The following is a 10,415-nucleotide window of genomic DNA, read 5'->3' as shown; positions in this document are numbered from 1 at the left end:
GTGATGACTGTGTGCTTTGAGCCGCTGGATCCGGGATGGTTGGTTGTGCAGCAGCCCATCACTGGACCAGAGAAGACACACGGGGTTTTCCTTCTCCATCCAGTTCCCACAAACACAGTGATCCCTAGACTCTAGGGCCTGGACTCTGGCCCACAGAACCTCACCCAGTGGACAAAGTCTGGTTGGCATCTGGGACAGGAAAGTGCTCACTCATTTTGTGGCTCTTCTGAATCCCAGATCACAAACTTTGGACAGAGAGCCACGGTCAGGATTGGTCTCCGGGGCGTCCTGTATGAGAAACACAGTGAAACTGTCTGCAGAGCAAATAGGCAGGGATATAAATAATCACACTAGGCCCTTTCATTTATTTTATTTATTTATTTAATTTATTTGAAAGCAGAGAGAGACAGACACAAACTTCTTCTATCCACTGGTTCACTCCCCAAATGCCTGCTGCAGCCAGGGCTGGGCCAGGCCAAAGCCAGGAGCCAGGAGCTCTATCTGGGTCTCCCACATGGGTGCAGGGATCCAAGTACACAGGCCATCACCTGTGCACATTAGCAGAAAGCTGGACTGGAGGGGGGAGCCAGGACTCGAACCTAGGGACTCTGGTATGGGAGGCAGGCATCCCAAGCAGAATCTTCACCACTAGGTCAAACAGCAGCCTTCCATAGGTCCGTCCTTAGGCTGTCCACTGAGGCTTGTGCTGGGCTGTGAGAAGCCAGAGCAGAGAGCAAGGAAGGCCTGAGGGCATGAGAAAAGGGCAGCTGATGCTAGAGACACACAGGCGAGTGGGGCTGAGACGCTCCCACAGGTGAACCAGGACTCTGCATCTCTGCTGTAAGCTCTTCCCTCCCCTAGAGCCAAGCTGAGACCCAGTCGTAGGGACCCATCACCATTTCTTCCAGGCTGTGCCTCTGGGCCGTTGTTCTTTATACAAGCAGGCATTTCCCCATCCCCATCTCGCCTGGCCAACTCCCACTCCTCCCGTGGAGTTCTGGTAATCTCCAAGACGCTGATTATTTGGTCCTTATCCTGGGAGGTGTGTGTAATCCTTCCTCCCTCATTTTAAGAAAATCCAGGGATGGGTAGATTAAGGCTCATTGTGAAAGTCACATAGAAACTTGTCATTTGAAGAAAATTAGTGATACACAGAAATGGTGTAGCAGAAATAAGATATATAAAATCCACTGTTATAAGGGGCTTCCGTGGTGCCTATGACATTGTACTTGTTTTTAAAACATGAAGCAAGTGTGACAAAATACGCAGATTTTACAGAGTTAGGTAATGGACCAATATCTGTCTCAGTTACTCTGTTCCTTTCATGATGCATAAAAATCTTCATAAAAAATCGTCATCACTGTTAATGTTTTTCTAAAACAATGTATTTTAATAAGCCCTTAGGAATGAGGTCTAATATAAATTATATTCAAACATCATAGTGTAGACAACAAAAGTGGTTTCTTGGTGTCTGGTACACTGACAAGAAATCTCAGGAAATCAGAACATAAAAATACGAAAGCTTTGCCCTCCTGCCCCCGTGCTAACATGATATTTTCACTTCTGGGCCTGGTTCACATGGAGAAAACATTTTTCATAAACCCCATCACAGCCTGTATTCCAACTGGAATTCTACTGTTTGCACAGACCTCTGTCATTAACATTTTTGGTCTGAAGATTATGATCTGAATAATCTTTGTAATTATTATTTTAATGGCTAGAGAAAACTGTAACTCAGTAAGTGGTTCGCCTATTACAACCCACTTCAATCACTCCCAGGTTTTTGCTCTTATGGGAACACTTCCATAAATATCCTTATGAATATAATTTTTATTTCTTTTGAAACATATGTCTTTATATAGCATATGAGGCATATACAATCACACTATTCCCCAATTAATATTATACCGATTTATAATGTGCGTGTATGTTTTACCTCACTCCACACATACTTAATATTTTCCACTGATGCATTGTTTAAGCAAAGGTTTGCCCCCAGATAGTAGACATTTGGACGATGTGGTTACAACAGACGTTCAGGAGACCAATTACCTGCGAGTGAAGGAGGGAATTTCATGGTCTGCACACAAACACTGAAGGAAAATCGATATTTTTGCTTCTTCTGCCATCCTGGGTTCTCTAGTTGTCCAAATGAAAGATAAACCCAGCGCTTCCTTGGGATGGTGCAGTTATTGCTGTCTTCTGGCTCCTGGTGGGAAGTGAGCCGTGCACCTGGAAGACGTGGGTGAGAGGAATGAGAGGGGAAAGACCTGAGCCGAGAAGGGCGGTAGCCTTGGGGACGGTCCCCATCACCATCGTGTGAGTCTGCACCCTGCTCGCAGAGAATCTGCAGCAACCTCTTTGTCCGTCCTTCTAAAGGTTAACAAGAGTGAGGCCGCCCTCCGGGAGACAGACCGTCTGCAAACACGTCCTTTCCGGTTCTGAAGGAAGTTGAAGGCTGTTACTTTCTTGCTTGTGCCATCAAAAAGTCACAAAGTCTTCTGAAATAATTCACTCTTTGTATGCACCAGGCTGTTAGCAACCTGAACCTGGTTTTTGAAAAAGTAATCAGAAAACTCCCAGCTGCCCTAAACTTCTCCGACTCAAGGTCTCCAAGAGGGAATTGGATATGAAAATCCTTAGACTGCAGCATTGGATAAGGACCCTGGAGGTCTGCCTCAAGCTTCCAGCACTGGGATGCAGGCTGGCCGACGGACAGGGGCAGCTGGAGTAGGATGTGTCTGGGGGCCAAGAGCACCTGCCTAAGAGCTCAGAGTCCGCTATCAAGTGACTACTGGGGCCCCAGCTTGATGACGGGAAATAACCTCCCTGCGGTGGACTGCAGCTTCTGTATCCATAAAGACTGCAAACACTGCCCTGCCTTCCCAGGCTACTGGGGGGCTCGGGGTGACATAACTCGGAAAGTGTTTTGCTAACCACAAAGAGATGCAGATTTAACAGGGACCCTGATGGTGATGCTGCCAGATTTGTACAGAAAGCCAAAGTATTGGCATCTTTTGTCAGGTAGAACGAAAAGTGATTGTGAGAAGAAAACAGTATTTTTTACAAAGATTTTTTTGTTATTGTTTGTTGTAAAAGCAGAACAAGGGGGGAGAGAAAGAGAAATCTCCCATCTGTTGATTCAGTCCCCAAATGGCAGCAATGCTCACAGCTGGGCCAGGCTGAAGCCAGGATCCAGCAGCTTCACCCTGATTTCTCACGGGGGTGGCAGAGACCCAAACACTTGGGTCATCATCCACTGCCTCCCCAGGTGCTTCAGCAGAAAGCTGGATTGGAAGTAAAACAAACTGGCTCAAACCAGAATTCTGATGTGGGGTATCAATGTGGCAAAAGGCAGCTTAACCCACTGCACCCAACTTTTGGCCCCATTTTTAACAAGCCATATACCCATTGAAAAAACTTGTTAAGAGTATGATCTTGAACTATATTGTCTCCCAGACACATTCCAGTTTGGCATTCACTAACTCAGAGAGCTTTGGGGCTGCCCCAGAAGCGGAAGGCAGGGCTGCCACTGTACTTACAGTCACAACTGCTCTTCATGGCGGAGTCCATTGTTAGAAAACCACCAAGTCAGTATTTTTATACCACCATGTGTTAAGACTAATAGGGGTCACTTTTTTCCTTCCTGCTGTCTACCACACCACCACTGCCTGACTTGGAGACTGAGGTTTATCAGTGGTTCTGGAAGAATGAAGGAAAAGATAGCCCAGCGTTGACCCAGGACCAGAGGAGGATCCCGAGAAGACATAACAACCTGGGTTCCAAGCAGGTGCAATTCAATTTGACAAGTATCTCCTGAGGTTCCTGGAGATGTTATAGTGACATCTCCCCTCAAAGCTCAGAGTCCAGGAAGAAACACAGAAAAGCAATTCTTACAGCACAAGTTTATACTCGCAAAGTGTCCTGAAGAAGTGCAAGTGATTCTTACTGTATTTATGGTGTGGAGATTGTATGGCGGGAATTGGACAACCACTGAGAGAGTCCACCAGGGAGCCAGGAAGTGCAGTATTTACCACTTGTCTAGAACAAGGGGACACTGGAAGCATCTGACACACGATTACCACAGCGGGACATCGCTGGACGTGACCCAGAAAGTTAACCTGGGTCCAAAGGGCCCAGAAATTTGAACTTTGTTCTGAGAAGGATGGGTCATCACCAGAGATTTGTCTGATGGTGAAAGGGACAGTTTGGAAGAATACATTGGTGAAGGGGTTGTTGGCAAGCAACCAAAACAGGCAGAGAGGAAGCAGGAGAGAAGATAGGAGGAAGAACAAGACGTGGTGAGGCCTCTGGACACAAGGGACACAGCGTGGCCCTTCCCAGCTACAGCCCACTCCCAAGAGAGCAGTTTACAGTCAGCAAACATCGTACAAGCCCGTCCCATGTGCCAGGTGCTGGCCCAGACGTTCGAATACTTAACTCTCCCAGGAAACCTACAAGGTAGGTGCTATTTCTTCTTCACTTTCCAGGTAAGTTAGCAGAACTCCAGCAGGTTCAAGAACCTGTCCCGGGCCGCCCGTTGAGAGAGGGGGCGGAGCGAGAATCCAAAGCCAATCAGCTGCCGCTCCAGGGTCTCGCTCGATGGGCCCAGTCCACCTGCAGCCGTCCGCGCCCAGCACGCGCTGGTCTGGCCGTCCTCCTGATGGCCTGGATCCGGCTCTATTGACTCTGCAGAAAGCTGCCCAAATTTATGGATTATGTGCACTGTTGCTTTTTACTCTCCAAAACACATTAAGCGATTTTGTCTGGAAATGTTTTACAAGCCTCAATTATGCCTCCTACATTCCCTCTCCGGTACAGCCCAGGTCCCCAGCCAGGACTGTAAAAGAGCCTTTTCTTCTCGCTAAAGCTCTTAACTCTCTGTCCTCCCGAGTCTGGGAACAGCCGCGCTCCCGTTCTGGCCCACGGGCCGGTTTTACACCGACCGTCGTGTCTCAGGCCTGCTCGCGCCCTTTTCATGAGGCTTTCTAATTAGGTTCAGAAACATGTTTATGACCCTGGGAACCAGCCCGTGTTATAGCAGGCAAGTTCAAAGCTCCGTCTCCCCCGGTAACTCGCAGAACACTTCAGGAAATTTTGAGGCCTGGCCCACGGCCAGCGCTGAACAAAATCAGACTCTGGGCAAACATTGCCGGCAGCATCCCCTGCTCTGGGCAGCTTTGGAATGAGGATGATGTTATCTGGGCTTGCACGGACCTGCTTCCCATGCAGCCTCTCTCTCTCTCTCTCCTCCTCTTCCTCGCTCCCCCCCCCCCCCCACTGGCTGAGTGACCCTGGCACACTACTTACTCTCTGAGACTTGGCATCTTGGCATTCTTATTTTCTCTGTATAGATTTAGGATGGCAAGGATGTTGGCTGTGAAGATGATGAGAACTAAATGATACAAATTTAATTATTTTGCAGATTTGACAGGTTGAGGGCAAAGCACTGATGTCATCTCCGTACAATAAATGAAGATGTTCCAGCCGTGGTCTTTGAAGTCTGGAAAGTTGTGGGTAGCCAGCCTAGAATGAAAATTCTGCCTAAGGTTTGTATTCCAACTCCTTCTCCCAGACGTTACAATAAAGTCTGGGAAAGATAATTTGCATGAAATTTCTTATAAAGGAATAGCTCAGGCTATCTTCAGGTCAATCTCCATCATATTGCTTGTGCAACGGTTTCTGCTATTTATCATTGCATATTATGCCAAGTGACATTTGTAAAATATGCCCTTAAAGCAAGACTGCATACGTACTTAATTTCTTTTTTTTTTTCTTCTGTTATGGTTTTTAAACTATTCTCCTGATCCTGCATTTTTGTGTTTGTTTGTTCTAGTTCTTGTTTGGTAAAGGTTACTAGCTGATTCTATCACTGAAAATACCATTAAAATGATTCAACGGGGCTGGCATTGTGGAATAGCAGGTAAAGCCTCCACCTGCAGTGCCAGCATCTCTCATGGGCACTGTTCGTGTCTCGGCTGCTCAACTTCCAATCCAGCTCCCTGCTAATGGCCTGGGAAAGCAGTGGAAGATGACTCAAGTGCTTAGGCCCCTGCTACCCACAGGGGAGACCTGAAAGAAGCTTCTGGCTCTTGGCTTGGGCCTGACCCAGCCCCAGCCATTGTGCCATCTGGGGGGTGGGGGGTGAACCAGCAGATGTAAGTTCGCCGTCTCTCCCTCTAATTTTGACTTTCAAATACATAAGTAATTTTAAAAAAGATTCCACATTTTTACTGATATTGGAAATTCAGACCCAATGAAATTAATTTTGATTGGGAAAAACTTACATAGAACGAGAATCATCACAGCTTTGGACATTATAAGGCCTAGATGATAATGATTCCGGTTGCCTTCTCAGTGCCCTCCTTGGGTGTGATGGGGCCACACTCTTGGAAGAGACAGACTAGAAGGTGAGACAGAGCTGGGCGCTTCTCCCGGGAGGTCACCCTTCCACTCTCCCTCCTGGGAGCTGCTGCCCTTCCCTTTGGGGGTCTTCAATCACAGGAACCTGGGCTCCGAGGCGGCAAGCCCCTGTGGGAGGAAGTGTGTTCCCATGGCTGAGGGGCAGCCCACACACAGCAGAATCCAAGTCACAAAGTCACCATGCAGATTCACAGACCTGGGCTCCTGCGGGATGAGTGTGGGTCACTCCCATTTACCGTGACAGACAGAGTGAGTTTGCCTGAGACTTTCCAAGGAGCTGGAGACAGAACTGAGTCTGGAGCCCAGCTCAAAGCCAATCGAATGCCAAGATGGCCAGCACCTCCCCTCCCTTGCCTGAGGCTCCGGGAAGGCTGAGCAGAACCACCCAGGCCCGGCAGGAACAGCCCAGGGCCCTGTGCTGCACCATTCATTATCACCACCCTGTCTCCCCTGTTCCTCAAGGGGGCGCTGTGGTTCGGGAACCTGCGAGCTGCCAGGGTCCATGGCATCCTGGATTCGAGACCGCGGGCCCCTTCTCCCCTCCATCTGGCTTCTGTCTCTGCATGGGAGACCAGGAAGAAGCACCTGGCTCCTGGCTTCAGATTGGCGTAGCTCCGGCCGTAGCGGCCATTTGGGGGGTGAACCAACGGAAGGAAGACCTTTGTCTCTCTCTCTCTCTGTCTATAACTCTACCTGTCAGATAAAAAAAAATACTGACTTTTAGAAGATTCAGAGATTTAATGCGACAGAGTCCCACTGGAGGTTGAAAGTCATTTCTCTGGTTAGCAGTCCCATGACCCCACAGACGTTACTGCCATGTCACAAGTGAGCAACTCCACACCAGGCGGGGGTGTGCTGTTAACTCTTAGGTGACAGGTGACATACACAAAGTACCAGCACGTGGCATGGCTTTTCCCTTGGCCACGAGTGGCAATGGGACTGGAAGCGAGTCATTCACCACTCTGGGATGCTGAGCAGGTGCCCTGGAGAATTTCTGAGGCAGATACAGTAAGTTGCGGGCATCTTTCTTTGGGATCTTGAATCTGTTGTCTTTTTGTAACAGCTTTATTGAGATCCACATACTGTACAATTCGCCCACTTAGCGTATGCAGTTGGGTGGGTTTTAGTATACTCAGAGTTGTGCAGCCATCACAGCAATCACTTTTAGACCATTTCCATCGCCTCTGAAAAGAACCGCTGTTCCTACGGGGAATCACCCCGTTCTCACCAAAGCCCCCAAACCCCAGCCAAGTACCAACCCACATTCCATGTCTCTGGGTCTGCCTGTTCTGGAGCACTTCCTGTTGATGGACTCGGGCACTATGCACCTGACTTCCTTCACCTAGTGTAGGGTTCCCCCATGCTGCGGCCTGGGTTTCTCGCCTCGCTCTGTGCTCCTCTGTGGGCCTCTCCATGCCTGCTCTCAGCCACTGGCGCGCCCAGGAACATTCCGCTGTGGGAGCAGTTGCTTCAGCTGCCTGCACAGCCCTCAGCCTGCTGCTGCCTGCCCCAGGAAATACACTTCTTAGTCCTTTGCCCCATTTGAAAGGATTTAAGACACACTGACCCGCTGTTGACAGTCCTAATTCCTTTCTTCCTCTCCAATGCTCCTGTCTCTTCCCTTTTTTTCTTCTAGAGGAATTCTGTTAGATGTTGTGTGTAGGGAGTTTTTCCCTGCTTCCAGCTGTCACTTTGGTATGAGGATTGATGTGAAGTAGCACTTACAGACGCCCTCTGTACTCCCAGGGGCCGTAGAGCCAGGCCCTCATCGACTCCCCACGGGGTGGCGGGATTGGGCTCTCCATTTTGTAAATGAGGACACTGCAGCTGAGGGAGATGCTGGCACTGACCCCCAGGCGCTCCGTATACATCGCAGCGTTAGGACTGAACCCTTGCCTCTGGCTTTCTCGGCCTCCCTGGGGTGCTTCTGACAGCTTCCTGCTATGCCTTGGACATGATGGAGCACACCGCAGACTTCCACTATGGTCGTCAGGGCGCTTGTTCCTATGTGGCTGCTCGGGGAAGGCCAGCCCAATGTTCCCTCTGACCTCTGCGAAAAGGACTTCTCCCAGGTGGCTTTATTGACATCAATCCGCTCAGAGCGGGGTGTTTCACAGCCTGTTTCGAGCACTGCTGATTGTTAATGAAATAAGCCATTGGCTCACCGACTGATCTCTCTGTGCACCTCCCCTTGGCCCGAGGCCTTGGGTGAGTCCCCCTGCCTACAGAAGCGCTTCCGAGCTCCCGCCACGTGGCACTAAATGCCCTTCCCCGACACGGGGCTCCTGCGTGCCCTCTGCAGTTCTCATTTCCACTGTGCTAAATCTTCGACAACAGCAAGATCAAGTGAAAATAGCCATCCCAGCTGAGACGAAGCACCAGCCTTTATGGTGGTGTAGGGGAGGGGGCCCAGGTGAGGCGGCTCTGTGCCTGCACTCTGGAGAACCACAGAGAGAGTCCAGTAGTCAGATTGACTCGTAAGACCTAGAAGCACAGACTCATAGGCAAATCCGGGGAAAAGTGCAGAAGCAGCTAACGAGCCAGGCCCTGCTTACAGCCTCTGTGAAGCAGCAGGTGAGAGACAGGGGTAGAGGGCATGAAGCGAGCAGAGAACATAGGCGTGGATAAAGGCAGGCAGCCTTAATGGACACTGCTCTGATTCCAGGGGGCCTAGAGACTGGGGCAGGGAAACTGTCCACACAACCCCACAGGAGGAGTGGGACTTGGCCAGAGGGGAATTAATTCTCAGTGGCCCAGGAGCCTGCAGGGACTTGGGAGGGGAAGGGAGGACCCCAGCACTGGGCTTGGCAAGTGGAATAGCCAAGGGGTAAGTTGAGGCTCGGCAGGAGATGAGGGTGGGGGGGAGTACCATCTTGATCAAGGGAGGTTTGCATTGAACTTGAGGATTATTGCAGCATAACAAAGTATCTCAAAACTGTGGCCCAGAGCAGCCATAGTCATCCCCATCACCCTTTAGCTTCTGGCTTAGGAGCCTGAGAGGGGCTGGTCAGGTATCAGCAGAACTGCAGCCATCTGGGACCTCAGATGGGGCTGCAGGATCCACTCCCAGCTGACCACTCACACAGCTGGTGAGGTGGGACAGGCTGTTGCCTGGGCCTCTGTTCATCTCTACGTGGGGCTCTCTACCAGGCCACCTGAGTGTCGTCACAGCTTGGTGGCTGGCCTTCCTTAAAGCAAGCGATGCCAGAGATCAGGGCACGACTCACATGCTTCATGCTCTGGGCTCAAAGGTCACACACCATCACTCCCTCTTCTCCTGGGCCCATGGGGCCAGTCCTGGGGCAGGGTGAGAGGGCTCTACCCAGGGACCTGACAACCAAGAAGGAAGGAAGATCCTTGGGAGCCACCTAGGAGGTTGGCACATTAGGAAGCCCTACTATGTGCTAGGAAAGGTAACCACCATCAGTCAGGAATCTGTGCCACTCATCTCACAAATCCTTTAAAAGCTCCAGCACCTAGCAGAGTGCCCGGGCAAAGCAATAACTCAATGAAAATGCAATCCCAGAATACAGCGCTTATGACCCTTATCCCTCACGTTCTGGCCCCATTTGTGTGTAACAGCAGAGAGGACGGAGACCCAGAGCTGTTAAGTGGTTTGTCCAAGGTCACGCAGCCCAGAGAGTGAGCTGGGATCCTAGCCCAGGCAGCCCTGGCTTCGAAACCACAGTGCCTGCTGCCCCACTGAGCTACCTTAATAAACACCGTCCTCTCTGAAGGGCTGCTGCCAGTCGCCCAGCCTCAGAACTGGATCACCAGCAGCAAAGTGCACAGGCCCTGGAAGGGTCACATCTGCCACCTGGCAGCCAGGGCAAGCTGGCCCCAAGGAGAGCAGGGACGGCATGGGGTCATCTGGTACACAATTCCCAGCTCGCCCGGTGTTTTTCACTGCTTGTACACAACTCTCAACAGAGGATTCCTGCCTTGCATCCTGCAGGAACTTCCGGTGTCAGGGCCAGAGTCTCCAGCGAGAC

The 10,415-nt window shown here is 50.4% G+C and overlaps 1 long non-coding RNA gene across 2 annotated transcripts; it reads right to left on the bottom strand.

The window, feature by feature from the left end:
* Nucleotides 1-203: 203 nt before the first annotated feature.
* On the bottom strand, nt 204-4,530 carry LOC133773040 (uncharacterized). 2 transcript variants are annotated; one of them, XR_009867853.1, is made up of 3 exons: nt 4,459-4,530; nt 2,053-2,232; nt 204-288 (listed from the first exon to the last, which is right to left on the bottom strand). It is a non-coding gene; the product is annotated as an uncharacterized LOC133773040 (long non-coding RNA). The 2 variants fall into 2 exon arrangements; XR_009867852.1 differs by lacking the exon at nt 204-288 and adding an exon at nt 575-744.
* Nucleotides 4,531-10,415: the final 5,885 nt, after the last annotated feature.

This window comes from Lepus europaeus, chromosome 13 (genome assembly GCF_033115175.1).
Source record: "Lepus europaeus isolate LE1 chromosome 13, mLepTim1.pri, whole genome shotgun sequence".
In the NCBI taxonomy this organism is placed as follows: domain Eukaryota; kingdom Metazoa; phylum Chordata; class Mammalia; order Lagomorpha; family Leporidae; genus Lepus; species Lepus europaeus.
The sequence above is the reverse complement of the archived record's forward strand: the minus strand, read 5'-3'. Positions and strand labels throughout refer to the sequence as shown.